General features: G+C 45.1%; 1 protein-coding gene across 1 annotated transcript in view; it reads right to left on the bottom strand.

The window, feature by feature from the left end:
• The window catches only part of LOC118792305 (leucine-rich repeat and fibronectin type-III domain-containing protein 2-like), an 82355-nt gene that overhangs the window by 15690 nt on the left and 41556 nt on the right, over positions 1 to 25109 (bottom strand). The window contains exon 3 of the mRNA XM_036550130.1: positions 6814 to 6976. The gene's annotated coding sequence lies outside the window, so the exon portion shown is untranslated. The remainder of the gene's footprint in view (positions 1 to 6813; positions 6977 to 25109) is intronic.

Here is a 25109-nt window from a genome sequence, read left to right as displayed (position 1 = left end):
CTATACAGTATTCTGTGTAAAATATCAGCCCAATTTCAAAGTGTAAAGGACCCCTTGTGGCTCCCCCTGTAGACGGGAGGTATTTTAATGCATTTTAATGCAGGGTGGGAATTCAGTGGGCACAGTCTTAACATTCTGAACAAGGCCCCCTCTGAGTGAAAGACGTGCAGTTAGATCCAGACTCAGCCAGCTTTCACGTCACTGCTGACACTCTGAGTTTCTGTACAAACACACTTCTCCTTACGTATTGCTTTTTAAAAAACATGCTCAAATATGGAACGTTTAATTCATTTTCAAATAATTCACTGCTAAAGTATATTGATACTGAAGATGGTATGAACACTGATTTAATTCAAAGAGCAAATAAGAAAAGAGGCAAACAGAAGCTTTGCTTTAAGACCCATCTGCAATGCTACATCAACAAGAAACAGGTCTACCAAAAAGAGGAGGTGGTGTTTTCAACAGAGGATTGAAAGGTCAGGGAAATGCATTTTGCTCGCTGTGTGGGAAGAGAAAGCTGTTGCTGCTGTAGTTTCTCTTCCTTGGGACACGCTGAGCGTCAGAAAAAGCCTGACTTTAAGCTTTGGTGAGATATCTGGAAAGTATGAATATTCATATAAAGCCTGTATGTTATGGAACATGTGATAATACATTAATGAACCATAGCAGTAACCATGACAATCTAGAACTCCACACAGAAGCACTTTTATTAATATTGCAATAGTATTTGTATGAGTTTGAGCCATCTATCAATAGCACCATTAAGAAAGCAAATATTACTGAAGGTGAAGCTCAGTGTAAGTAACAGAAACTGAAGGCAGGGATATTTTCTGGGGAGCACAAAGTTATCCTGACTGCCACACATTCAGCTCTGGCAAGAAGGATGTCAGGACAAACACACAGAACTGTGTTTTCAGGTTCTGTCCCATATTATACAAAGATATAGAAGCCTCAAAAAGTGCAAAGAAGCACAACAAGACTAATTATGGGTTCAAACAAACACAAATGCCATAAAGACACATTTAATCTCTTTATTTTCAGTAACAGGAGGCTTGGCAGTTTTACTGAAATGTTGAACATATGGAAGGAGTGTCTGCAGGAGCCGAGCTCTGTGATACACCAGCCACCACAGGACGGCCTTCAGAAAGCACGGGGTACGGAGTGAGGGCCTTCAGAAAGCACGGGGTACGGAGTGACGGCCTTCAGAAAGCACAGGGTACGGAGTGAGGGCCTTCAGAAAGCACAGGGTACGGAGTGGAGTCACAGACTCCTGAGACCCTGCTAAAGCAAACTCACTCCAGATTACAGGCAAACACTGAGCAAAAGGGACCGAAATGTCTGTTCCATTTATTACAGCGTCTAACAGTAGGTGATTTTGCAGTTTATGGCTGACAGCTTTTCATACACAAAATATGCTGGAATTGAAAGCAGAATGAACAGGTACTGATTCTGCTGACAGACCCCTTTGCCTCTGTTGTGTGGAGGTCATCTCTGTCCCAATCACCCTTCGAGCAATGTCAGACACCATGAAATTCCCCTGAAACGACTGCACATACCACTGTCAGGGAAAATGTTTACTGATTCACTAACTCATGCGACAGAGAAGGAGCGTTCTCTGGGTTTACTCTCGCAATATGACAGTTTTCATTAGAGTTTTCAAATGTTAATAACTTTTATATTTTAACATATATGAGTGTAGGTTAAAAATACTTATCCCAAATGTACCATAGCATTTCTATATTTTATGTATTGCAAGAACATATTTGAATATTTTTGGAATTATTTTGGTAAAGAAACACATTCTAAACTAAAGAAGCCAAAAGTAAAAACAAAAAAAAAATCAAAAATCAAGGCTGCTTGATGCTGAAGTAGGTTTCTCAAAATAAAATACTTACATTAATACAATTAATTCAGACATTCAGACTTAAGTGAAATCATGCAGTTTTACTGTTTTAATCCCAGACTAAAGCTCACCTGCAACAACTTACCCATGCTACAGTGACTGTGGCATGTACCAAAAGCACCTTTTATCAGTACTTTATGGGTGTCTACCTTTGTAGAATGCCACAACAGAAATCCCACCAATCGTTAAACCAAGATAAATCTGCACCTTGATGTGTTGGGTATGTTAAATACCAAGCTCTCCAGCTTAGAATGCTGCTTTCAGAAATACATCAAAGGTATTCAGGTAGACATGGCAGCCTTAGTCATCCAAACACAGCGGAGTTAACATGAAGGCTCTGACAAATCCATCTACAAGCAGCGCAATGATCTTCTCAGACGATCATCACAGAGGCGCAGTAATCGGCCTGCCCTCCTCAGGTGAGTCTGGGACTCTCCCAGCCCCTGTGCCTCCATCCGACGGCTGCTAGAATCTGCGGTGCTGCGACTCTCCCAGCCCCTGTTCCTCCATCTGACAGCCGCTAGAATCTGCGGTGCTGTGACTCTCCCAGCCCCTGTTCCTCTAACTGACAGCCCGGATGCTTGTAGTGTCACCGTTGTGACAGACAATCAAAACTGTTATCAGGTGAGCCGGAGTAAGACCACGCGTGATTAACGACTTTTATTTATGATACAAAGAGAACCTCATTTCAGATGGCTTAAGTATCCTTGCAAAGGCAAGATTGTTTCCAAGCTGTATCCAATCTGCTGAATAAAATACAAGAAGAAGCAGCTTGGGTCTCAAAGCTCAGTACTGTGTGTGTGTGAATAAGTGTGTGTGTGTGTGAATAAGTGTGTGTGTGTGCGTGTGTGGTTGAGTGTGTGTGTGCGTCTAGGTGTGTGTGTGTGTGAGCTTGTGTGGGTGTGTGTGTGTGTGTGTGTGTGTGTGGGTGGGTGTGTGTGTGTGTGTGCGTGTGGGTGGGTGCATGTGCACATGCGTGTGTGTGTGTGTGTGTGTGTGCGTGCGCGTGAGTTTGTGTGCGTGTGTGAGAGCTTGTGTGAGTTTGTGTCTAGGTGTGTGTGCGTGTGTGTGTGTGAGTGTGTGTGTGAGTGGGTGGGTGTGTGAGTGTGGGTGGGTGGGTGTTTGTGTGAGTGTGTGTGGGTGGGTATGTGTGTGAGTGTGTGTGGCTGGGTGCATGTGCACATGGGGGTGTGTGTGTGGGTGGGTGCGTGTGCACATGGGGGAGTGTGTGTGTGTGTGTGTGTGTGTGTGGGTGGGTGCATGTGCACATGGGGGGGTGTGTGTGTGTGAGTGTGTGTGAGTATGTGTGTGTGGGTGGGTGCATGTGCACATGGGGGGGTGTGTGTGTGTGAGTGTGTGTGAGTATGTGTGTGTGGGTGGGTGCATGTGCACATGGGGGGGGGGGTGTGTGTGTGTGTGTGTGTTACAGGGAAGAAGCCTCTTTATTCTGCATGCTGAAGCTGATTTGTCTGAAGGCTGTTTCCACAGCAGCTGGTGTTTATCAGTCTGCTCAGCTCCTCGGCGCTTGGTGCTGGACACAGAAGAGCCCCACCGTTGGAGATTAGAGATCACCGCTTTACAGCGCAAAGCCGACTGGAACACATTCACAACAGGCACGGAACTCTGGGAAATTCTTTCAAGCGCATAAATAACTGAGTATTAACTAGCTCAGCCTGACCAGAGGACTGAGGCCACAGGCCTCCCAGCTGAGAGTGTGGAGGGATGTTATGCTGATTGCTCTGCTCTCCGGGATGTGAGCTGATTATTAAGTGGACACGAGCATGTCTGTATTCACCTCACAGACTCCATCTGATTACGCTGGTGCCCCTATCAACCAAACCCTTTCAAAATTTTAATAAAAAATGTATCAGGTCATCACATGTGTAATTTCAGACCTGCCATATTTGCACAGCATAATCAAAAAGACCTTGCAGGAAGTCCTACACTGGGGAGGTAAACATTGCATAGTAACAGTCTCCCATCCTGTAGGAAGCCGTCTCTTTACCCACGCTGCTCTGCACATCAATAACCTTTTAGTCTCCTATTTCATCTGCTTCAAACCCGCTTTGTGTTTCTGCATAAGAGCTGACAGTATAACCTATTGCATTTATTCTAGCCATTACCTATATCTGTTATAACCATTTACACATCTTTAAAGACATTCAGAAAACATAAATCTATCAGCAGAAATATCACCTACTCAGCTGTTCAGGCATGTGGAGAACTTAACAGATTTCATGTCATCTTGGTATGACTGATATTACCACATTGTTATGCCTTTCAACAGGATCAAATCAATACAAAAGAACATATAACCAATACAGCAGCATTCCATATCAATACACAAGCATATCAATCCAATATTCATGACAATCAAAGCAGTTTATTTGTCAGCAACTCACAGACTAAATGGATGATTTTTGGCATCCCACACTACAGTGTATTTTCATTTCAATCTTATGCTTCAGTTTTATTATTGTTATCTACTGTGTAGCACTTTGACAACACAGTTGCCATCATTACCTTTCACTTCATGTGTGCACATACACTCTCTCTCTCTCTCTCACACACACACACACACACACACACACACACACACACACACACACACACACACACACACACACATCGATGCATGAAGGACTGTGCACACTGATATAGGAGGGGTTTAGCACTGTGCTGTCAGCTTGCAGTACATAAACACAGTTCAATCAAACAATGTAACCATTTTCTGGAATTGAATGAATACTTCACCCTGGTTGCCATGGAAGTATATTCACTGAACAATAGGAAATACCTGTTGCCTACATGGTGCCTGAGAACAATTGCATCCATTTAAAATACATCCGGTCATGAATCATTCAGGACAAGAGTATTTCCAAGCTTCAGCTCGGCAACCGCTGCTCACATCCTGAGGGGAAGGACGCAGGGGCGCAGAGAGGGAGCCGTACGGAGAGACCGGGCGTGTGCAGCTGTGCAGTGTGTTTGTGCTTCTGTGGATACTGCAGCGTGTCACTGCGTTCCTGCCGTCCTCGAGAACCACGGAGCTCGATACAAAACTGCTCTGCCAGGCGTACATTTGTGCCGTTGATGTGGTCCCAAAAAGAAGTCACGGACAAAATGTTTCTGGTCCATCACTTAACTACGAAGCAGTGACATCACCATGCCTGTCTCATCATGGGGTAATTTCCCATAGCAGGTAATCACCATATAAAAGGTAGGGCAGTTTATTTTGAATTCATTGGCAGTTTGCCATTATCCATTTTACCTTCCATTTCTCCAGAGGAAACAGAGCTGAACTGTGCTGTATCCAGCAGCCCACTTCCTGCACGATCTCCACCTGACAGAAATGAAGCTCCCTCTTTCCTGCCTGTCTCTGTGCTGCTGCCCAGTGGTCACATGGCTGCAAGGTCACAGACACCGTGCAGAGAATCAATACACAAACTGCACACAGGCAGGGACGGGCTCTCAGCTCTCAGGCCCTCTGAATCCAGCAGCAGTGGAAATCATGCCCAGTGGGAGGGCTGCAGTTTTCAGAGCAGCGCTTAATGAATCAGGCAACGAGACTCATGATGCCATTTTTTATTCATTTGAAATTTCCAAACTTTATACTTTATATTGTAAAGCCCCAGAAAGTCTCTAGGAGCAGAATAAAGCAATCAGAAAGTTCCGGAGACTACAGCTAAAATCCTGCAGATACTGCCTCACCGAGCATGTGGGTCTCTGCACTTTGATAAATGATACTAAATCCATTCCATGACACACCACTATGTCACCACCACACTACCGCAGGAGCTGAGATACTGAAACAGTTCCTAAAATACACACCTGCCTGCATCAGTTACAGAGGCGTTTTGTTTTGCTTATTAGTCAGCTGCTTTGTGATTTCACAGAGAGAGCGTGTGCACAGCGCTGTGATGCAGTGTCTGCATCCTGTAGCACACTGCTTTCATCTTCCCCCTCACAGAGGAGCCAGCAGCCCCTGGGGTCAGAGGTCATATCATTACCTCCCCCTCTTCAAAGCACCGGCCTTTGCACCTCTGACTGTGAGCACAGCTGAAGCCATGAAGTAGCAGAAATGTCAAGGACGAGGTCAGAGAGACCTACGCTGGGGAAGATAGTAAGAATTGAGCAGCCAGTCCAGCATCCATAGGCGCTTTGTTGGCATTTCCTCCCCCTAGTGGTAAAATGCCCTTACTACTGTTCACTGCAGAGGGAGATATTTGTTCAGTGAGCGAGTGAGCAAGAGATGTGACCCTTGTATGGAGGCACCTACAAGAAATAATCTTTTCAAAAAATATCCTTCATTCACAACATCAATATGTGCCTAAAACGCAGCAAACGGGTTCCTGATTCCAACTCGGACAAGTCAGATGCCATCACCATACCAGACACAATGGAGCCCCTTTCCGACAGAGATGGTTCTCACACCATGGTAATTCAGAAACATACCACCTACCGTGGGACTGTTTCTTTATAAGCGGGGGGTCAGAGATTTGATCCGATATGGTCTAAAAAGAAATACACTGTAATCTTTTGAAACATGTCCTGCTGACTTTCGATAAGTAAAAATCTCTCAACTGCAAATGGATCAAACACTAGGTTAGGTCTCTCTCCTGCTGTGATGCTGAGCTCACTGCAGAAATATATTTCAGCCTGCCTTGCTGTCTACCGGCTGTACGCCTGGTGTTTTCAGCCAAACTTTTCCCCATAAGTTTTATTTCTAGATACTATATTTTCCTCTTCAAGGCTGACAAATACAAATGATACTGTTATTGTGCAGCGAACGTTCAGTTCATGCTCCTGCTACACAGTGAAATATAAAAGCAGGGTGAGGTATTGAGTGTTTTCAGGGAAGCCGAACCCTGCCTCCAGCCCTCAGCGCTGGCCAGGCCCTGCCACCCTCCTACCTGCACTGTGCTGCTGCTCGGCCATAGGTTCCCTCTCCTGGCGAGGCTGGGGGCTCACGGTCACTCACGGTCACTCACGGTCGCTCACGGTCGCTCACGGTTCCTAACGGACAATCACTGTCCTTCAGTCAGTCCCAACCTTCTGGACCAGGACACAGCCTGTCTGGAACACAAAGCACACCCACACATAACTGCTCACACATTCAGTGATTTGCTTTGGGTGAAAAAGTGTGGATCGAGTGAGAGGCCCGTATGGGAGTATACGCTTAGTGTGAGTACAGTTAGCTACCGACAAAAACAACTCATCTCTAAAATATCAGAATAGGCAGAGGAGGCACTGTTTTATTTTCTGTTTATGAAATTTTATTGAAACTGCACACAGCCACAGTGCACTGGCAGCCCAGTTACTGAAGGTTAAAATGAATGGCCTGGGAAGGAACAGAGGCTGAATGGCTAGGCTTCGGCTGGTTACTCTGGGTACTGCAGGGCAGAGGTTAGAGGCTAGGCTTCGGCTGGTTACTCTGGGTACTGCAGGGCAGAGGTTAGAGGCCAGGCTTTGGCTGGTTACTCTGGGTACTGCAGGGCAGAGGTTAGAGGCCAGGCTTCGGCTGGTTACTCTGGGTACTGCAGGGCAGAGGTTAGAGGCCAGGCTTCGGCTGGTTACTCTGGGTACTGCAGGGCAGAGGTTAGAGGCTAGGCTTCGGCTGGTTACTCTGGGTACTGCAGGGCAGAGGTTAGAGGCCAGGCTTCGGCTGGTTACTCTGGGTACTGCAGGGCAGAGGTTAGAGGCCAGGCTTCGGCTGGTTACTCTGGGTACTGCAGGGCAGAGGTTAGAGGCCAGGCTTCGGCTGGTTACTCTGGGTACTGCAGGGCAGAGGTTAGAGGCCAGGCTTCGGCTGGTTACTCTGGGTACTGCAGGGCAAAAACTGCAGGCAGACAGACAGACAGTCAGTGCTGTCCTGGTGGAAAAGCTGAGGTTTAAAAACAGCCATATTCCTTCCAGTAAAATAACAAAGAAGAAAAACAACAAGAAAGAACTGCAGCAAATATTTGCTGAGACACGTGTCATAGCTCTCATGCAGCAGTCAGACAGACCTCGAACGCGCAGTTTAAAAACCTGCTCTGTGCTGTCCTTACGCATGCTAGACCACATTTATGCACTGCTGGGTAGATCAACTATAAAAACAGACTGAAAGAAAGGCTCTCTTTATGACCGCCCCCAGTGGTTTCATTTGTCAATAGAACATCCTGGAACATCATCAAGTGCAGGCAGGCCTTTCCTGTGAGATAGCGCTGTGGATATCCCACGCAGCGCCATGAATACTAAGCGCTCCTGTGAAGAGCACAGCAGAGCGAGAGACAGTGTGCTCTCCCCAAATGCTTCCCTCAATTTATGTGGGAACAGGGCTGTGACAGGCACTTAGGTGTACTCATCCACAGTGACCCCCGAATCTCACCAAACCGCCCTCTGAAGGACCCCAGAGACAGGCACTTAGGTGTACTCATCCACAGTGACCCCCGAATCTCACCAAACCGCCCTCTGAAGGACCCCAGAGACAGGCACTTAGGTGTACTCATCCACAGTGACCCCCGAATCTCACCAAACCGCCGCCTGAAGGACCCCAGAGGGCTGTTACAGAGCGGCAGGACGCTCCCTGCCTCCTGCACTGAATCTCAATCTCCACAGGAAGCAAAGGATCGCGACACGAGTCTCTCAGCAGCCTTACCGAGCCTCTCAATCTGCTGAGGACATTACAGTGCAGCCTGATCAAAGCGTGCAATAAAAGCACCAAGGTAGATCTGCTAGTGACTGAGTTATTCACTCATTCACAGCCCAGGAGGATCCCTGCCACTGCAAGCCCAAACACACACACCTCTGCAGCGAAACACCGTGAGAGTAAGAAGAAATGAAAGAGTCTTTCCCTCTGCTGCGCCGTGGGGTGGAGGGCGGAGCATAACAGGGTCAATGATTCAAATGGAATTACTGCTTTCACCCACTGCAGAACACCTTCCAGCTGCACTGCAATATCACTGGTAAATGAGTGCTGGGGAAACAGTATGATTCAAAAAGCCAGATAAAATCAGAGACGGACTTTGATCCAGTGCTTCAAAAGTCCTCCAAGGAAAACTTTCCTCTACACCGTCTCTTCAAACGAAATCTGTCAGACGTGTGTTAGTTTCTTTTTGAGCGCTAGCAGTGCATAACAGAAATGTAGCATGAACATTCTGATGTACATGTAATGTACATGTAACAATGTGATATTTATATTGTTTCAGTCACAAGTTCAAACAAAAAACTCAGAGGGTACTTCAAAATAAGGATTTGCTGTAAATTTATTTAATACATATTTCATCTGACTGGATCCTTAACATCTCGCATTGTATAAATTGTGTAAATATCAGCACAGTCCCAAAGAGCTGAGTGATACCAGCCCAGGCCCAAAGAGCTGAGTGATACCAGCCCAGGCCCAAAGAGCTGAGAGATATCAGCTGAGACTCATAGAGCTGAGTGATACCAGCCCAGGCCAAAGAGCTGAGAGATATCAGCTGAGACTCATAGAGCTGAGTGATACCAGCCCAGGCCCAAAAAGCTGAGAGATACCAGCTTTCTCTCTTCCCGTGCATGATCCAGACGGGCAGATCACACAGGTGCAAACAAGGAGGAGAGAGGATAACATAAGGATAAAATGAGGTCAACTGTGTGAACAGGTTTAATAAATTCTGGTAAAATGTATTAGTAAAAATGATGGTAACTGTTACAAAGCGTATCTGTAGCTTGTTCAGCAGTTTCAAAGGTTGTGTTTAATGTAGTTACAACAATGCTTTCATTTGGCTTGGAGTCCTTGAAGGGATTGCACCTGGTCATACGATGAGGGGGAGATGGGTGGAGGAGCAATGCCATGAACAGCTGATGCAGAAAGGAAATGGTGAGTGAGATTTTTACAGTTGTTTTACAGTTACAGACCAATTTCCCTTTACTTCATTGCATAGGGAGGCAATTGTGGGTTAAGTACCTTGCCCAGGGGTACAGTAGCAGTGCCCCAGCAGGGAATCAAATCGGCAACCTTTCAGTCACGGGCCCTGCTCCTGGTGTAACACTGTGGTCTTTATTGCATTGATTCTGTTTCTCCACTTAGATGAGTGATGAACAACGTGAAACTCAGCAGGGAATACCAGTTTGGGAATACCATTGCCGCATAAAGAATAAAAAACTCCTGAAACTTCCACATTGGTGTTGACAGATAGGGCTGGACAAACAGCCCTGGTATCTCTGCAGATAAAGCCCTACAGCACCACTACACCACTAAACCCCTACAGCACCACTACACCACTACTAAACTACAGCACTACAGCACCACTACACCACTACAGCACCACTACAGCACCACTACACCATCACTACAGCACCACTACAGCACCACTACAGCACCACTACACCACTACACCACTACAGCACCACTACAGCACCACTACACCACCACTACAGCACCACTACAGCACCACTACACTCTGCACTGCTGCACAGAATGAAAGACACAAATAAGGAGCAGACTAGCGGCGGAGTGAAGTAATGGTTAGCAGCAGAATGGAGATTCAGCAGTGGAGTGGAGGAACAGGTAACAGCACAGTAAGGCTTAGCAGTAGGATGGAGTAAACTTTAAGGAGGCCAAACTATTGCACCCTCAGACTGGATACTTCACTGAATCACCTGAACAGTCAGATGAATAAAGTGTAACTTGTAAAGGACTGGGCACAATACATGGACATTCATTCACAGAAATTGATGTACAAAAAGGCTTTGTGCTTCCAGGGGCTGAACAGGACTGACGTGTGCTTTGCTGGTTCTTTGTAAGAGTGACAGTCGGGGGGGGGCAGAGATATTCTGCATCCTCCCACTGCTTCCTCTGCTGGGCCTCAAACTGGGAGCTCCAGAATGACCAGACCATGAAAAGAATTATGGGTAAAAGGTCATAACTCTTTCCTCAGTCGTGTTACAGGCATGTGTGAATCACAGAGTGAGAAAACTGACTTGCACTTTTCAGTGTTTTTTTTTTTTTTTTAGAATCAGAAGACGGATTCAGCTTTACACTTCTGTTAGCTTGTTGTTTACAAAGGCAGCGAAATATATTGCTCTTCCTCCAGGTACATGATTGCCCTTATGAAATGTGTCATGTCAAGTCCAGCAGCAGACGGGTGTAATAACACAGGACTGATTGACCTGTCTCACTGTCCCTCTGTGTGAGGTTAAATGGTCAGTACTTGCTGCTGCTGCTAGAACTTCAGAGACGAGCCTTCCTCTGCCTTAGCAGGCCACAAAGTCCAATATAAACACAGAAAAAGAGCAGCATTCGCAAGAGTTACAGCACATCAAAGACATTTGCATTTTAATCTTGTTCTCCGACCACTTTAATGCAAGCATTATCATACTATGAGCTCAATGGACTCCCTTGAACATGCCTGTGTTCAGGATTGTTCAGGCTCATCAATTTAAAAATGTAATTGATAAGTTCCCAGCAGAAGACTCCTGTGTGCTGGAGTTCGGTCTTGCTATGCACATTAGTCTGTACTGTGATGCATGGCAGATACCCGTTACCTCCTGTACCTTTGTAGGGAATTAAACGCCAGTGCACTGGGAGTAACATCAGGAGTAGCACTGCCCGGCTGTAGCACTGCCATGACCCTCCCGGGATGCACAGCCCAGGAAACTAAAGAACTGGAAGCAACACGATGAGTCAGTTTGCAACCTGGCCAGCTGAGCAGCTGAGGCACAGCTGAGGAGCTCAGAATAAATACTGAAATCATCTGATACGATCTCCTACACCGCAATAAGCAGCCAGGACCCTCCGCAGCACAGCTACAGTTTAGGAGGATATTCTACATAACTGCAGTCTAACTCTCCAGCCAGTGAGGTCAATACCAGCGGTGTGGTTTCTAACTCTCAGTGGCAAGGTATGGCAGTTATCGACCCAGGGTCCTGCATTTTGATGACTGGGTGGTGCAGTCTATAATTCAGACCTGCAGAGGTAAGATGACCACACAGCCTCCTCCTGCCACAGTCCCAGCTGAGTGATGGGGAACCATTTTCCCCTGACACCACCTGAGTCATCTCAGTTATTAAATGATTAGTCAGAACTCAAATTATTCACTCATATTCATACTGCATATGCGGCAGTATTCATGATTATGTGTCAATAATACATGTTTACCAGGACCATGAACTTGAGATGTCAACGATAATGTTGAGCATTTTAAAATAAAATTAATTCTGAATCAGAAATGTTCACTGACACTGTAAAAAATATTATGAGAGATTATCTGATATGTTTGTTAAAACTGTATTTTAAATGACAGACTGTGCAGTATCTCATACTGTTTGCCCTTTGGTTGCATCACTCACACATTCCTGCTGCTCACAATATTTCTTATTTTTATTCATAACACTGAAACCTGAATCCTGAAATCCTCAGTATTTTAACACATGAGCTTGTTTGTGAAGAGTGTCACATATGGTGAAAAAAGAAGAAAATTTCACTGCAGGATAATTGGCTATTAAATTAGATGTGATGGATTGACGTTCTGCTGTGAAAACATGCTCTTGGTTTCACTTAAAAAAAACTGAAATTTTCCCTGCGTCTGAATTTCACTCAGCTGTTTGTTCCTTCTCATATTTTAGCTTTGATCTTTGGCTTTAGATTTCACTTCCAGTGACGTCTGTTTGAAAAGGTGATCTTCATTTGCCTCTGTCACAGACAGGACAGGTGCATTTGCTATCGTCCGCCAGCATAACAGTCCCAGAGAATTTGTGTGGGAGAGACTTCATCCCAAAGCTCTGTGAACACCTCCCCTCAGTTGAATTATGTAGGTTGGAGGACATGAGAGCTTTCCTGCCATGCATCATGGGAAAACAAGGCTGAGAGAAACACAATTATCAGTTTAGCTGTCAGTTTTGAAATTTTATGAAATGATAAGATGAATATAGATGGATAATATGTGACAGGGTGGCTACCTGTGCGGCCCTGCGGACTCAGGTTTTGGTGGTAAGATTAAAGTTTTGCTCCAGGGACTCAGAGCTCGAGTAGCTACTCCTTTCTGAATTTCTGGAGAGAGAAACTGAAAAAGCACTGCTCTGCTCTGGAGAGGATTAGTGCGCTTCATTTGCATGCCAAATAAAATGAAGAGTAAGGAACAATATCAGAACAAAGCTGCCTCAAGGTGTAGAGCTCCTACAAGGCAGTCAGAAAAAATCATTTCAAAGCTCTTAGTTTCTCATTTTTGTTTGTCTTTGCACAGTGAAAAAAGCTTACCACAGTCCTGCTGAAATGACAAGAGCCAGTGACATACGGAAACCCTTTCTCTGAAGACATTTAAAATGACTTTAATTTCAATCGGAAATGTCCATGTTTTAGAGTGTTTGGTCTTTTAGAAACTGAAAAGAAATTATTTGAACAATGTTTAACAGGGAGAGGGGGAGGGGCTGTGGTGACAGCCATCCTGTCAGAGCGTGATGCTGCCGAGGGCCATCCCTCCACAGTCATTAGGAGCCTCACACATGCCTCACTGCAGCTCCTTTACTCTGTCTGCACTGGGAAACGTGTAATTTGAGTAACGAGCAGTGTCAAACGTTGTGCTCACTGGTATAATTACTTTTGCAAAAATATGCTCAGGATTAATTACTGAGACAGTATCTGATATGTTTATTGATGTGTTTACCAAATACCTTGCATGGTTAATTGTGCAATGTTTAAAGGAACATGTTTCTTTTCAAATGAACATGACACAGAACCTACACTTCAGACTCGATCCAAGTGTTTTCTGCTTATTATGAAATCGTTACTGAAATACATCTACGGCTGTACATACAGTGTAGGATAAAATAAATGTTTCTGTTGGAAAACTGTATATAAAGTGCAGGTTGCTATAACAACATCAACAAAAAAAATCCCTGTGGCCCGCCAGTATGTGCTATTCATGCAGGGACCATCAGGTATAAATAGATCTGTGATTCTGCCCTTCAGAGCATGGCTCTGCATCTGTGTCACCTCCAAGGTGTTAATGGGGGCAAGAACACTCTCACATTCAGTTAGGATAGGTGTGTGCATGTGCAAAACTCCGTGTACGCATGCAAAACTGTGTGTACGTGTGCAAAACTGTGTGTATGTGTACAAAGCTCCATGTGCAGATGTGTACAGGTTTCAGAACCAGCTGGACGAGTCCTGCCCTATCAATGACTCCAGTCAAGTTACCCTGCAGCTGAAAGAAGATCAGAAACCTGCAGTGACCATCTGCCACTTTGTAGCATATAGTATATGGTAAGAAAACCCAAATCGAAACAGAATATTTCACGTAGGTAATTTAATTCAAATGTGTTTTTCTACATATAGTATATCCTTTACATTACATATCTTTACGTTACTGTAAAGATATAGCTTGATACACTAACACGAATAACTTTTCATAAGGGATATATCTGCCATTACATATAATGACTGAATGGATATGATTTACGTTGATTAAAGATCATGGCGAATGAACCTATGCAGAAGGAAAGACACTTTTAGAGAGGGAAATATTCAGAGAGGGACAGGTGGTGTACCCGCCAGCATCAGGCAGGCAGAATGCTTTTTAAAGAGATATGTTTATGTGTGTGGTGATGAGAGAAGAGCAGGTGTGGCAGTGACTCAGTGATTGCGCCTGTCAGTCTGCGGGACTGCAATTACCTCAGTGCTCAGATCCCCGGCTCTCAGGGATACTCAGCTGTGACTGAGGCCCAGAGCTGCTGAACACCTGCCACACAATCACACTCAGAGGGACCTTCAGCATCACCACTAATCATCCCATCACATCATCACTGAAACAGCCTCCCTGCGTTCCCTTTGACTAAAAGGTGTCGTTCATTTGCATGTGTCGTTAATCACTGGACTCCTGGAGACAGAATCGCCCTCAGCCCAGAGCTGCAGACGCAGGAGTTTGTCCTGTGCTCTCCTGGAAAACAGCACCTTGCTGTGTCTCTGTGGTGATGTAACAGATGAAACATTCCTCATCTGAACAACAGAAAATAAGCTGGGATGGAAACTTCAATATTACGTGTTCTGAAGATAAAACACTCTGTCTGTCCACAAATGCTTTAATGTCCATCTGTAAACACCCTGTCTGTCTACACACGGGTTAGTCACATGATTCATTGATCGGACGCAGTGTGAGGGGTAGCAGTGCAGGGAAGCTCTCTGTTCTCTCTCTTCTCTCTGTTTTTAAACAGGTGCTTTATTATTCGGCTGCTCCTCACAGTATCACAAGCAGCCGGATTTGTACCCCCTCCCTGAGGCTTGGCAGCGAGGGCCTCGGGACGACGCAGCGATTTCACAGCATGGCTGACGCGCTCGCTCAGAGAGAGTACGCAGCAGTGCGTCATGTGCTGTGCGCAGGGGTTCGAGTCACTGTTCCACGACCCCGTGCCTGTGTGACAGACCTCATCGGGGCCAAGGTTAGTTCAGAGGAAGAACAGAGGCCTGGAGTTCATACTGTCAGATCACACTGTACTGCCGGCTTCAAACCACCGCAGTGCTGGAGCTGTAAGGTCTGATATCACAAAATTCCAGTCTGATGCCACTCATGTTGACATACAGTGTATTTTCTATAACGTTAGACAAGCGTCTGCTCTCACTTTTCCTGTCTACAGTAAGGTCGCTGCATTGGGTATCCAAACATTTAACCATTAAAATAAGAAAAAATAGCAGCCTGCACTAAAAGCAACTGGAACAAGCTAAAAGACATCATAGATGGGTACAGTGTAATACCTAAAATTCAGGATCAGTATCTGTGGGTCTCTATAATTGTTTCCTCTGTTGATAGACAGACTGAGAGCTGAAAAGACAATTTCTTTGACAGCTCATATTTTTACATAAATTGCATATTAATAATTCAAGTCCTTAAACAATTATAGTCAGATGATCCATTTCATCTAAATTTTTAGGAAGTCTATCAATATACTGATAAATCAGTACTGAACTTTATGTCCGACAGGATCATCACCTGACAGTTGAATTTCCATATGGATCCTTTTATTTCTTGAGTAATTATTGTTACATTAATTTTCCACGATGTGGATCCATCCAGGCTGCCTTCCGACTGAAAGTAAACAGTTTGTTTCAGGTGCTCTTGCCAGCTGCAATACACAGCCCTTCTCAGCTGTCGCGAGCTTCCATCCGCTTCATGTTTCTGCTTTTAACTGCAGCCAAGCGCTTTACTGCCACAAGGTGAAATTCAAGATGTCACTTTAAACTTGTGCCACCTCTGCTCAGAGAGAGAGAGAGAGAGGAAAGTCCATTATGACTCTGTTCAAACCACCTAGGAGAGTTAATCTTTTGGCCATTCATTTAGTATTACGGTGTTGTGTTTTGTCTTGAGAGTACCTGGTCCACCCTATCACATTCCAAAAACTGCTTTCCATAACCACAAAGGCAACACTGTGGGTAAACAGCGCTCAGGAATTGTGCTGATTCAGACACTTACACAATCTGCTGATGGAAGCTATAACATTAACAACAACATTTATGCAATCTATAATGAACCACTCAGCTGTTTAATGGAGACAAAGCATGGCTCTTAGGTGCCCACTTTCACACCGGAACATCCACACCCAATCTCAAAGAACACAACGCTTTATTTTCCTCTAGTTTTTCCTTTCTGTTTTGTATAATCTGATCCCAAAGAAAACAAAAAAAAGCAGAAGTATTTCTTGATAAGCGTACCAGATGAAAAAGAGCAGAATTCACATATACTGCGCATGGTGGTGATTTTACTGACTGAGAACTGATGCTCAAAGGGATGCTTGCTCTTTGCTCCTTGCTGTGGTTCTAATCAGGCACATCTTCACTACCCACAAACTGATACGCTCAGGTGTACAGGTGTGTGTGTGTGTGTGTGTGTGTATGTGTGTGATCACAGAGCTCTCCATGGAACAGGACAAGCTGCTTTCTTCAGCAGGGTTCCTCTGATCTGGAGTTGTTCATATGATCGTTTCTGGAAAAGGTGAAGAGCTGAATTCTAGGCTTATTGGGCTTGGTCCGGAATGCCAAGCTGCGTGTTTCAGCACTTCATACATAGACCTGTTTTCTTCTGTGACTTTCTGAAAATGCACCTGGGTTTACTACACCTAATAACCGTTTACAGCATGACATTGCTGTGATGTGCCACTAATATACATGTAACTGAGTGCAGACAGTGAAAAGTGAAGTATGAGGTACAAACTGGAGCTGTGGCTGGGACCACACTATGAGGCTGGGGTTAGAGGGTTAGGGTTAGGGCTAAATTAACCGCTGACCGCTGAATCAAATCCCCCAGGATTACCAGGCTTCTGAAGAGAGCCATCCATCGTTCATGAATTGGTCACATTAATAAGCAACATTCAAACAACTTTCATAAAGGAATCTACAGAATTATCGCAAAACGGTCAATAAAAGCCTGTGTTTGCAGTTTATTACTCTATTTTCAAAGATATTAATAATGTCTAATGCATCCCTAACTTCAAAAGAAATTGATTGTATTCTTATTTCTACCTCTAAGGTAGAAATAAATGCTCATACATCAAAGGAAAGGTTGAGAGTGGATCTACGCACCTCCATTCTGAAATCATAAATAAGGCTAATTGGGTCCGATGGGCAACGCGACACACGGCTAACGAGGCTAACAGGCTAGCGTGGCACATACACCGTTTCAGCCAAACTTCAGGACTGGCGAGCTTAAACCTGGAGGAGTTTCCTGTAGAAGTGTTTGTATTCCTAGCACACACTGATCTGGCCTTGTCTCCTTCTCTCCAATGGAAGTGAAGATAAAGCCACTGCGAGCGTTTGCTGTACTTCCTGTTTAGTTTGACTGGCTTTCGCCCTGTCAGGCCGCGCATTTCACACGGACGGCACTTTGAGGCCAGAGGCCTTTGCTGTCCTCAGAGCTGCCTGCCCCACTAAACACAGTAAGAAAAGAAGAATGGCTTTCCTCAGACCTGACCTGACAGACAGAATCACTGAAGAAAAAGTAAACTTGAATGAAAGGTCAAATAGTTTTTCTCTCAGCACAGAATCTTTCATATCCAAACGTAAAACATCTTTAATCTGGACCATCATTTTCATTAGTTGTTTTAATTGCTGATCACAGATTTTCATATCAAACTCATACTGTAGGTAGACAATATATTGTATCTCAACATGCAAGCATATTATGAAATATGTTTTTTTTCCTACACATCTTCATTGGTTATGGACTAAGCCACACATATTTGTTTTTGGTCTTCAGTTCCCCTGTAGTCAGTACTAATTCCTGGAAAGTCTTTTTAGGCTGCACAGGACCAGCAAACCCAATTAAAGCAGCAGGTCCTCTTGGCGCACAGAACTCTCTGACTTCAGAGGCCTTAATCCACCTGTGGGCCGGCAGAGGCAGCTGGCCCCCTGACCTCTGCTGCACATGGCCACTCAAGGACAAAGAAAAGGTCAAACGCCAATGAAGCCCCGCAGTGTTGTACTAAGAGCCTAGGCTGTGTGGGCATTTATACTTATTCCTAATATAATCAACTACCCATTCCAATTTCCAAGGTAACCTGTAGCATCATTCTTCTCTCTGCCTGCAGAAGGTCTCTGCTCAAAATGGAACAGTATTTCTGGGAAATGATCCCTCAGGTCAGAGGTCCAGTACTCTGCCTGGCTGCTGCTTGCACTGTTCTGTGGAATGTTCTCTGGATAACATGGCATATATGACCCTCGGTGATCTGTGCTCACTTTCACAGCTTGTCTCTATTTGTGGTAAAAACAGAAATGTAAAAACAGCACATTCTTATTGGAACAACCCTTGAATGATTGAGTGACCTTGGAGTTATAGTCTCCTGGCAGCGTATGGTTAATTTCAGTACCCAGCAGAGGCATCTTATTTCACAGAGGACATCTTACTCAAGGGTCTGACAGTGGTATCACCCGTGACTCTCGCTCAGACATAAGCTGCATCATATTAGACAAACTGACTTACAGTCTGATACTGCAATCTCTTTGATCATTCCTGGAAAGTCTACAGCTCTGCAGGATCTAATTAAAGAGGAGTTTCCACTTGGCACTCTGCCTCAGGTGTAATTCTGTCTTCCTGAGCACTATTTCTGAAAGCATTAATCCACCTTTGGGGCCAAAGGCTCTGAGCGGCCATGTTCCACACCTCCCTGGCGTAGGAGGTGAGAGCCCAATGACTGAAAAAGACTCTTACTGCCAGGGAGCGTGGAGCCTGCTGGCTGTGTCACCTGCGTTGGTCCCGTGCGACAGCTGTGGGTGGCATCACGCCACCTGTCACTGATTCATCATAAAGAAATATTCCGTATGCTTGTTCTGTGTCAGTGTGATGTGACAGTGACTGGCAGATTGTGAGGTCACACTCACAGCGCCCATCCACACTCTGTGGGGTCACCAGCGCAGCGGTCACATAGACTATCCATCGTCCTACTCCTATGATGTCACCCCAGTTGCCGTGGTTACGATCTACAGTCCCAAATATCACCTAGAATCGGCAGACATGCCAGCGTTGGCATTAATGGGCCTCACCTCCTTCAGAAAGGTTTTGCCACCAAAACATCAATCTGCTGCACTTAAAAACCATCCATTCACCGCTGAGACTCTCTGTGAGAAGAAAATGCAAACAGGTTTCTCCCACAGTTTCACTTCCTTCCTGTCTGCTGCAGCTGCTGAAATGCACCATGCCTGTGACATGTGACGCATCTGCGATCTGTCACTCAGCCATCTGCAATGCAAATGGAGTCATTGAAGTTAAACACTTCAGAATCATGAAATCATATCCAAAATCCAACACTCCTATGGCAGGTACAGAGTCCAAACATCTACCATAACAGCTGCCTTTAGGTCTGGTCTCTAATCCTGTAATCACTGCACTTCCCAGCAGCTCAGACTCCATCTCTCTAACTGCTGCTTCACACTGAGTCTGAATCTGCAACTGCTGCAGCACTGCTGCTGGGTCCCGGCCTGCGTGCGGACAGCCGGCCGAGCTTCCACTCGGAGTGACACGCAGACAGCCGGCCGAGCTTCCACTCGGAGTGACACGCAGACAGCCGGCTGAGCTTCCACTCGGAGTGACACGCAGACAGCCGGCCGAGCTTCCATGGATGGAGCGCAGACTGGGAGACAGCTCTCAGCAGCAGGGGGAGGCTCTGCATGGACTGCATCAGTCACCTCTGCAGGTCCTCAGCTCCATCACTGAGATCAGTGCACTGCTCTCTGCATCCTCTGGCTAAATATCAATAATGGCTTGTGGAAATTTCACTTCATACAGTAGATATTTTCCCCCAAATTTGACAGATATTGGTTCTCTGATAATTCACTGAATGCAGCTGCCTGCAGCCATAGGCCTTTCCATCAATTAGTCTAAAGGTTTAGAGAGCTGTTGCTTGGTTGCTTTTGCAAATGATTTACAGTTCGATCCTGAGGAGGGAAAAACAATGGCCTGGGAAACTCCAGGAATTATGAAAGGGTTTTAGCAAACGCTCTTCATTCATCTTTTTCATCAATGTAGGCCACAGCAGTTAGATGGCCCTGTAGGAAAAAGGTCCAGGACACATTCACTGAAATATCTTCTGTAACAATGCATAGTACCATTCATAAACATTCATGAATATTTATACTGTGGCACGAGAACAAGAACAGTAATCACTCTGGGAGGTGAACTCTTTTATAGTCTACAGGTTTGATTTACTTTCATATTACAATTATGTCATTCCTACAATAGGCTGTAATAAGTATCTTACACTTCAAAACACAAATAAGTATCTTATACTTCAAAACACAAAACTACGCTTTCATAGGCCTTATTAGAAAAGACTGAAACAGAACCCCGGTCATAATCAGATCTAAATTAGTACAACTGTGATACTGGGTTTGCTTTCAGACAGAATTCCAAAGAGTGATATAAACAAACTTGCTCAAGCCACTGACAAGCACTTTAAGAACTAACTTTACCAACACCTGCTCGGCACTCTGGGCCGGGGGGGGAGTCGGGGGGCTGGGGGCTCGGTGTCCCCCCACCTCCTCACCTCGTTTCCCCACATTAATGGCAAGGCCATCTGCACTGCTCCTCAATGTGTCACTGTCACAGTGCCAGAGGCAAATGGCAAACTACGTCTGTACAAACCGAGGTGTCAGAGTCTTATCCTGCTGCGCATGACATCCCCTGACTGATGCACAATGCTTTGGAAGCCAGAGAGCTACTGCGTCAACTCTTGCCACTTACAGCTATTTGGCTCTTTCAGCTATCCCACTGACCATTAGATTTATTCAGCCAATAATATCACGGGTAGACACAGTATTAGTCAGCCAATAATATCAGGGGTAGACACAGTATTATTCAACCAATAATATCAGGGCTAAATGCTGTAATATTTAACCAAAAATATCAGGGCTAAATGCAACTTTATTCAACAAGGCTTTGACAACTGCACTAGATATCAGGATGTCTAATCCTTGTTTCTCATATACGCATTAGGCTCCTTCAGATGATAATGTTCCTGTATACTGTATCTTAATTATTACGCACTCTGCACTCAGTGCAGGAACATTTTGCTCCAGATATTCTGGTTTAATTACTGTTCTCATAAGCGTAGTGGTGGGTGAGCTCTATGTAGCGGCCTGGAGCTGACAGTGCAGTTCCACCGTGATGGCTATATCCTTAGCAGGGCTGCTGTTAATGGGAAGGAGCCCAGCTGTGAATTTCAGATATACACACCGTAATTATATACATGTACACACTCCTCTCTGCTGCCTCATTGAGCAAACCCAGTCATCCAGAACTTGTGAGCGTAAGCGCTCTTTATACGGAAAGGACCCGGAAAGCGCTCTTTATACGAGAAGGACCCGGAACTAAATGCCCGTGCAAACATGGAAAGGAGAACTTTGTTCATATCCGATATTACACTGTACAAACAAACAAGCCTTTTCATATATGAGTTATCAAACAAGCCTTTTCATATATGAGTTATCAAACAGTTTACACTTTGATTTTGTTTCAGATGCACCAGAGCTCATTCCTTGCTGACATTCAGCATTTATAAGCCTTTTAATCTGTGTGTAGAAGGTCAGTCTTGATCTGTGTATAGAAAGCTGTTGGCAGTAAATTAAATTATTAAAGCAAAGACACATATCCCTAGTTCTGGGCTGGTGAGTAGCTGAGCGGTTCAGATGATCACCTTCCCCAGGGTTTAGGGTGGGTAAGATGGGGGTAGGATTGGGGGTTAACGTGGGGTGAGGGTGGGGAGGTTGGGTTAGGGTTAAGGTGGGTTTAAGATGGGAGTAGGGCTGGGGGTTAGTGTGGGATGAGGGTGGGGAGGTTGGGTTAGGCTTAGGGTTGGGGGTTAGCGTGGGGTGAGGGTGGGGAGGTTGGGTTAGGATTAGGGTTAGGGTTAGGGTTAAGATGGGGGTAGGATTGGGGGTTAGCGTGGGGTGAGGGTGGGGAGGTTGGCCGAGATGCTCCTATCTCACCACAACCTGTCATGCACCTTCAAGTGATTCAGACCAATGAGCGCCCACTACACAGCCGCGCACTGCGCGCACTCCACTGCACTCTTTGTGTGTGAGTGTATGGGAGGATTGCACTGGTCTTGTCTGCAGTCCTGCAGGTAGAGATTGTTGTGGTGAGATGAGACTAGTGTGATGGATTCGACTATTCTCGTGAGATGGATTTCATAAGAGTGGAAAAGTATAAACATGATAATAAAAATATCTGTCATTTGATAACTTTATAAAGACACTATCTTCATGTTTGATGAGTAGTCTGTGCTGTACATATGCAATACTGACACTGAGATCCCTGCAAACCTCTGCATCATTACAATGCCACTCCTCATGGGGCCAATCACACAGCTCCCTCTTTCCAATGCAACCAATCACACAGCTCCCTCTTTCCAATGCAACCAATCACAAATCTCCCGCTTTCTAATGCAACCAATCACACAGCTCCGTCTTTTCAATGCAGCCAATCGCATAGCTCTGCAAACTCTGAGTAAATTTTGTTTTCAGGCAGCAGAGTCTCACATCCTCCATGGTCAGGGCCTGTTTCTGGCTGCGACGAATAAATACCTGATCTTAGCTGCACACATACTGACCTCAATTTTCTCAAACAAAACCACTGAGACCCGACGAGCAGTGAAAATTACTGTAAAATGTGGCAGATAAGCCAATATTGTACACAAATGGGAGCCAGTAAATGGTAATGATTCTTTCCTTAACATCGTCCATGTGAATGCAGTATGGCACGCTGGGGTCTGATGTCATCCTTCATCTGCTCACCCCTAAATCACACACCTCCCTCCTCCTGACAGGGACTATCACAGTCCTGCTTCTCGCTGACGGGGGCCATAATTTGTGTTACGGTGTGTAGACTAATAAGACACAGTTCAGAAAGGAAGCACAACTGATCCACCCTTAGCGAGAGAGACAGGGAGGGATTTCAAATGATTCCTTTCGTTGTGTTTGAGAAGTTAGGTCTGCGCCGCAGGGTATGATTTCACAGAGTCTTCATAATCACAGTCCCACTCTGGTATTAGCAAATACACAGCAGTGCAGGAAATTTGGAATTATCTGCCAGTAATTTCACAGCAAACTCCTGCCGCTTACTGGGCTCATCAGCGGCGATCCTTAAGTGGGGCTTGCAATGAAACAAAGAGGATTATGAGGGTCCACGATTCCACACCAGTGAACACTGCAGGAAATAACATCCTTCCCATTTAACCCAGTTTATCCACAGAGAGCTGTGGTGTGGCGGCTCTGTTACGCCTGTGCTCCTGTGAGGGTTTTCCAGGCCACGTTCTACTTTCACCCTGAGAACCCCCTCCAGTGAGTCCCTTACCAGGGAACACAGCTCCACTGCAGCAGAGGCCAGCACATCTGGAGGAAGCTGCTTCTGCCACATCGGTGCTGCACAGAGCCAGACAAATCCGTCACTATCGCTATGACAACCAGTGACCTGTCACCTATAGCCCTTTGCTGGGACCCTCTTCAGGTTTAAACATGGAGATACACACACACGCACACACATACACAGAATAGCCTGCAGATAAAACGAGCTCCTGGCAGGAGAGGTGCTCCATCGTGTTTAAGGAAGACTCCCCTGGTGGAAGAGCATGACTTTTACAGCTGGAGAGACTGACATTTAGAAAGGCCATCCCATCTGGATCTGCTGTGACCTTTCTCACCTCGAGAGCCATTCTGTCCAGCTGACCTCATGCAAACACAGACTCACACACACTCACGCACACACACACACACACACACACACACACACACACACACACACACACACACACACTGTCACACACACTCACACACACTGTCACACACACTCACACACGCACGCACACACATGCACACACCAGCGCACGCACACACGCTTGAGACCCAGGAGCCCCATATTATTATGATTTTTTTTGCTGCTTTTGATCTCATTGGTTAATGTAAAACAATATACACTTGTACAGTTTACTTCAGCAGAAATATATATATATATATATATATATATATATATATATATATATATATATATATATATCTATGCAGTGTAGCAAGGCAGAGGTTTATGATATGATAATTTGACACAACTGGATCCATTTATAACACAAAGAACAGGTTTCATAGACACAGAGATGATGACAATAATACTGCTTAAACATGGGAAGATGTGTAAACAGCTTTGCTGTCAGCAGAGACATGATTTGGCCAGACCACCAGCTAAGGCAGGGCCGTTTAAGAATAACCTCTGAAAGGTACCATATATGTAAAGGTACCATATAAGGATTGTGTTATGAAGGTATTTTACAAATACAGTAAACATGAGCCTCATGGGAAGCTTTTTCTTACATCTGCAGCCCCCAGAGTGGCAGTTTCAGCCTGGATCTCAGGCAGTTCTGCCTGGGGGTCGTATGGCCTCACGCTCTAAATCTCAGTTGCAAAGTACAGTCGTGACTCCACTTTCTGATGAGGGATGGGGTAATTAAGCTTTAGATTATCCATTTAAAGTGGTCAGAATAAAGAGTCTTAAAATAAATATTTTTGGGACGGTTTATCTAAGCAATGTGCACAAGCAATTAAACCTTTGCAAATTTATGGGCTTGCAGCTTATTCCTCCCTGCACATGCTGAGAGCATTTGAAAATGCCAGATTTTGTTATACAATCTGCAGCTCAGCCATTTTCAATTGAAATGAGTCCTATTTAAATGCATGAGGGAGGAGGAAGCGGGACACTGTGGCCAGCCAGCACAGGCATCTCAG

The sequence above is a fragment of the Megalops cyprinoides genome, chromosome 17 (genome assembly GCF_013368585.1).
Source record: "Megalops cyprinoides isolate fMegCyp1 chromosome 17, fMegCyp1.pri, whole genome shotgun sequence".
Classification (NCBI taxonomy): Eukaryota; Metazoa; Chordata; class Actinopteri; order Elopiformes; family Megalopidae; genus Megalops; species Megalops cyprinoides.
This window is presented reverse-complemented; position numbering and strand designations above follow the sequence as displayed.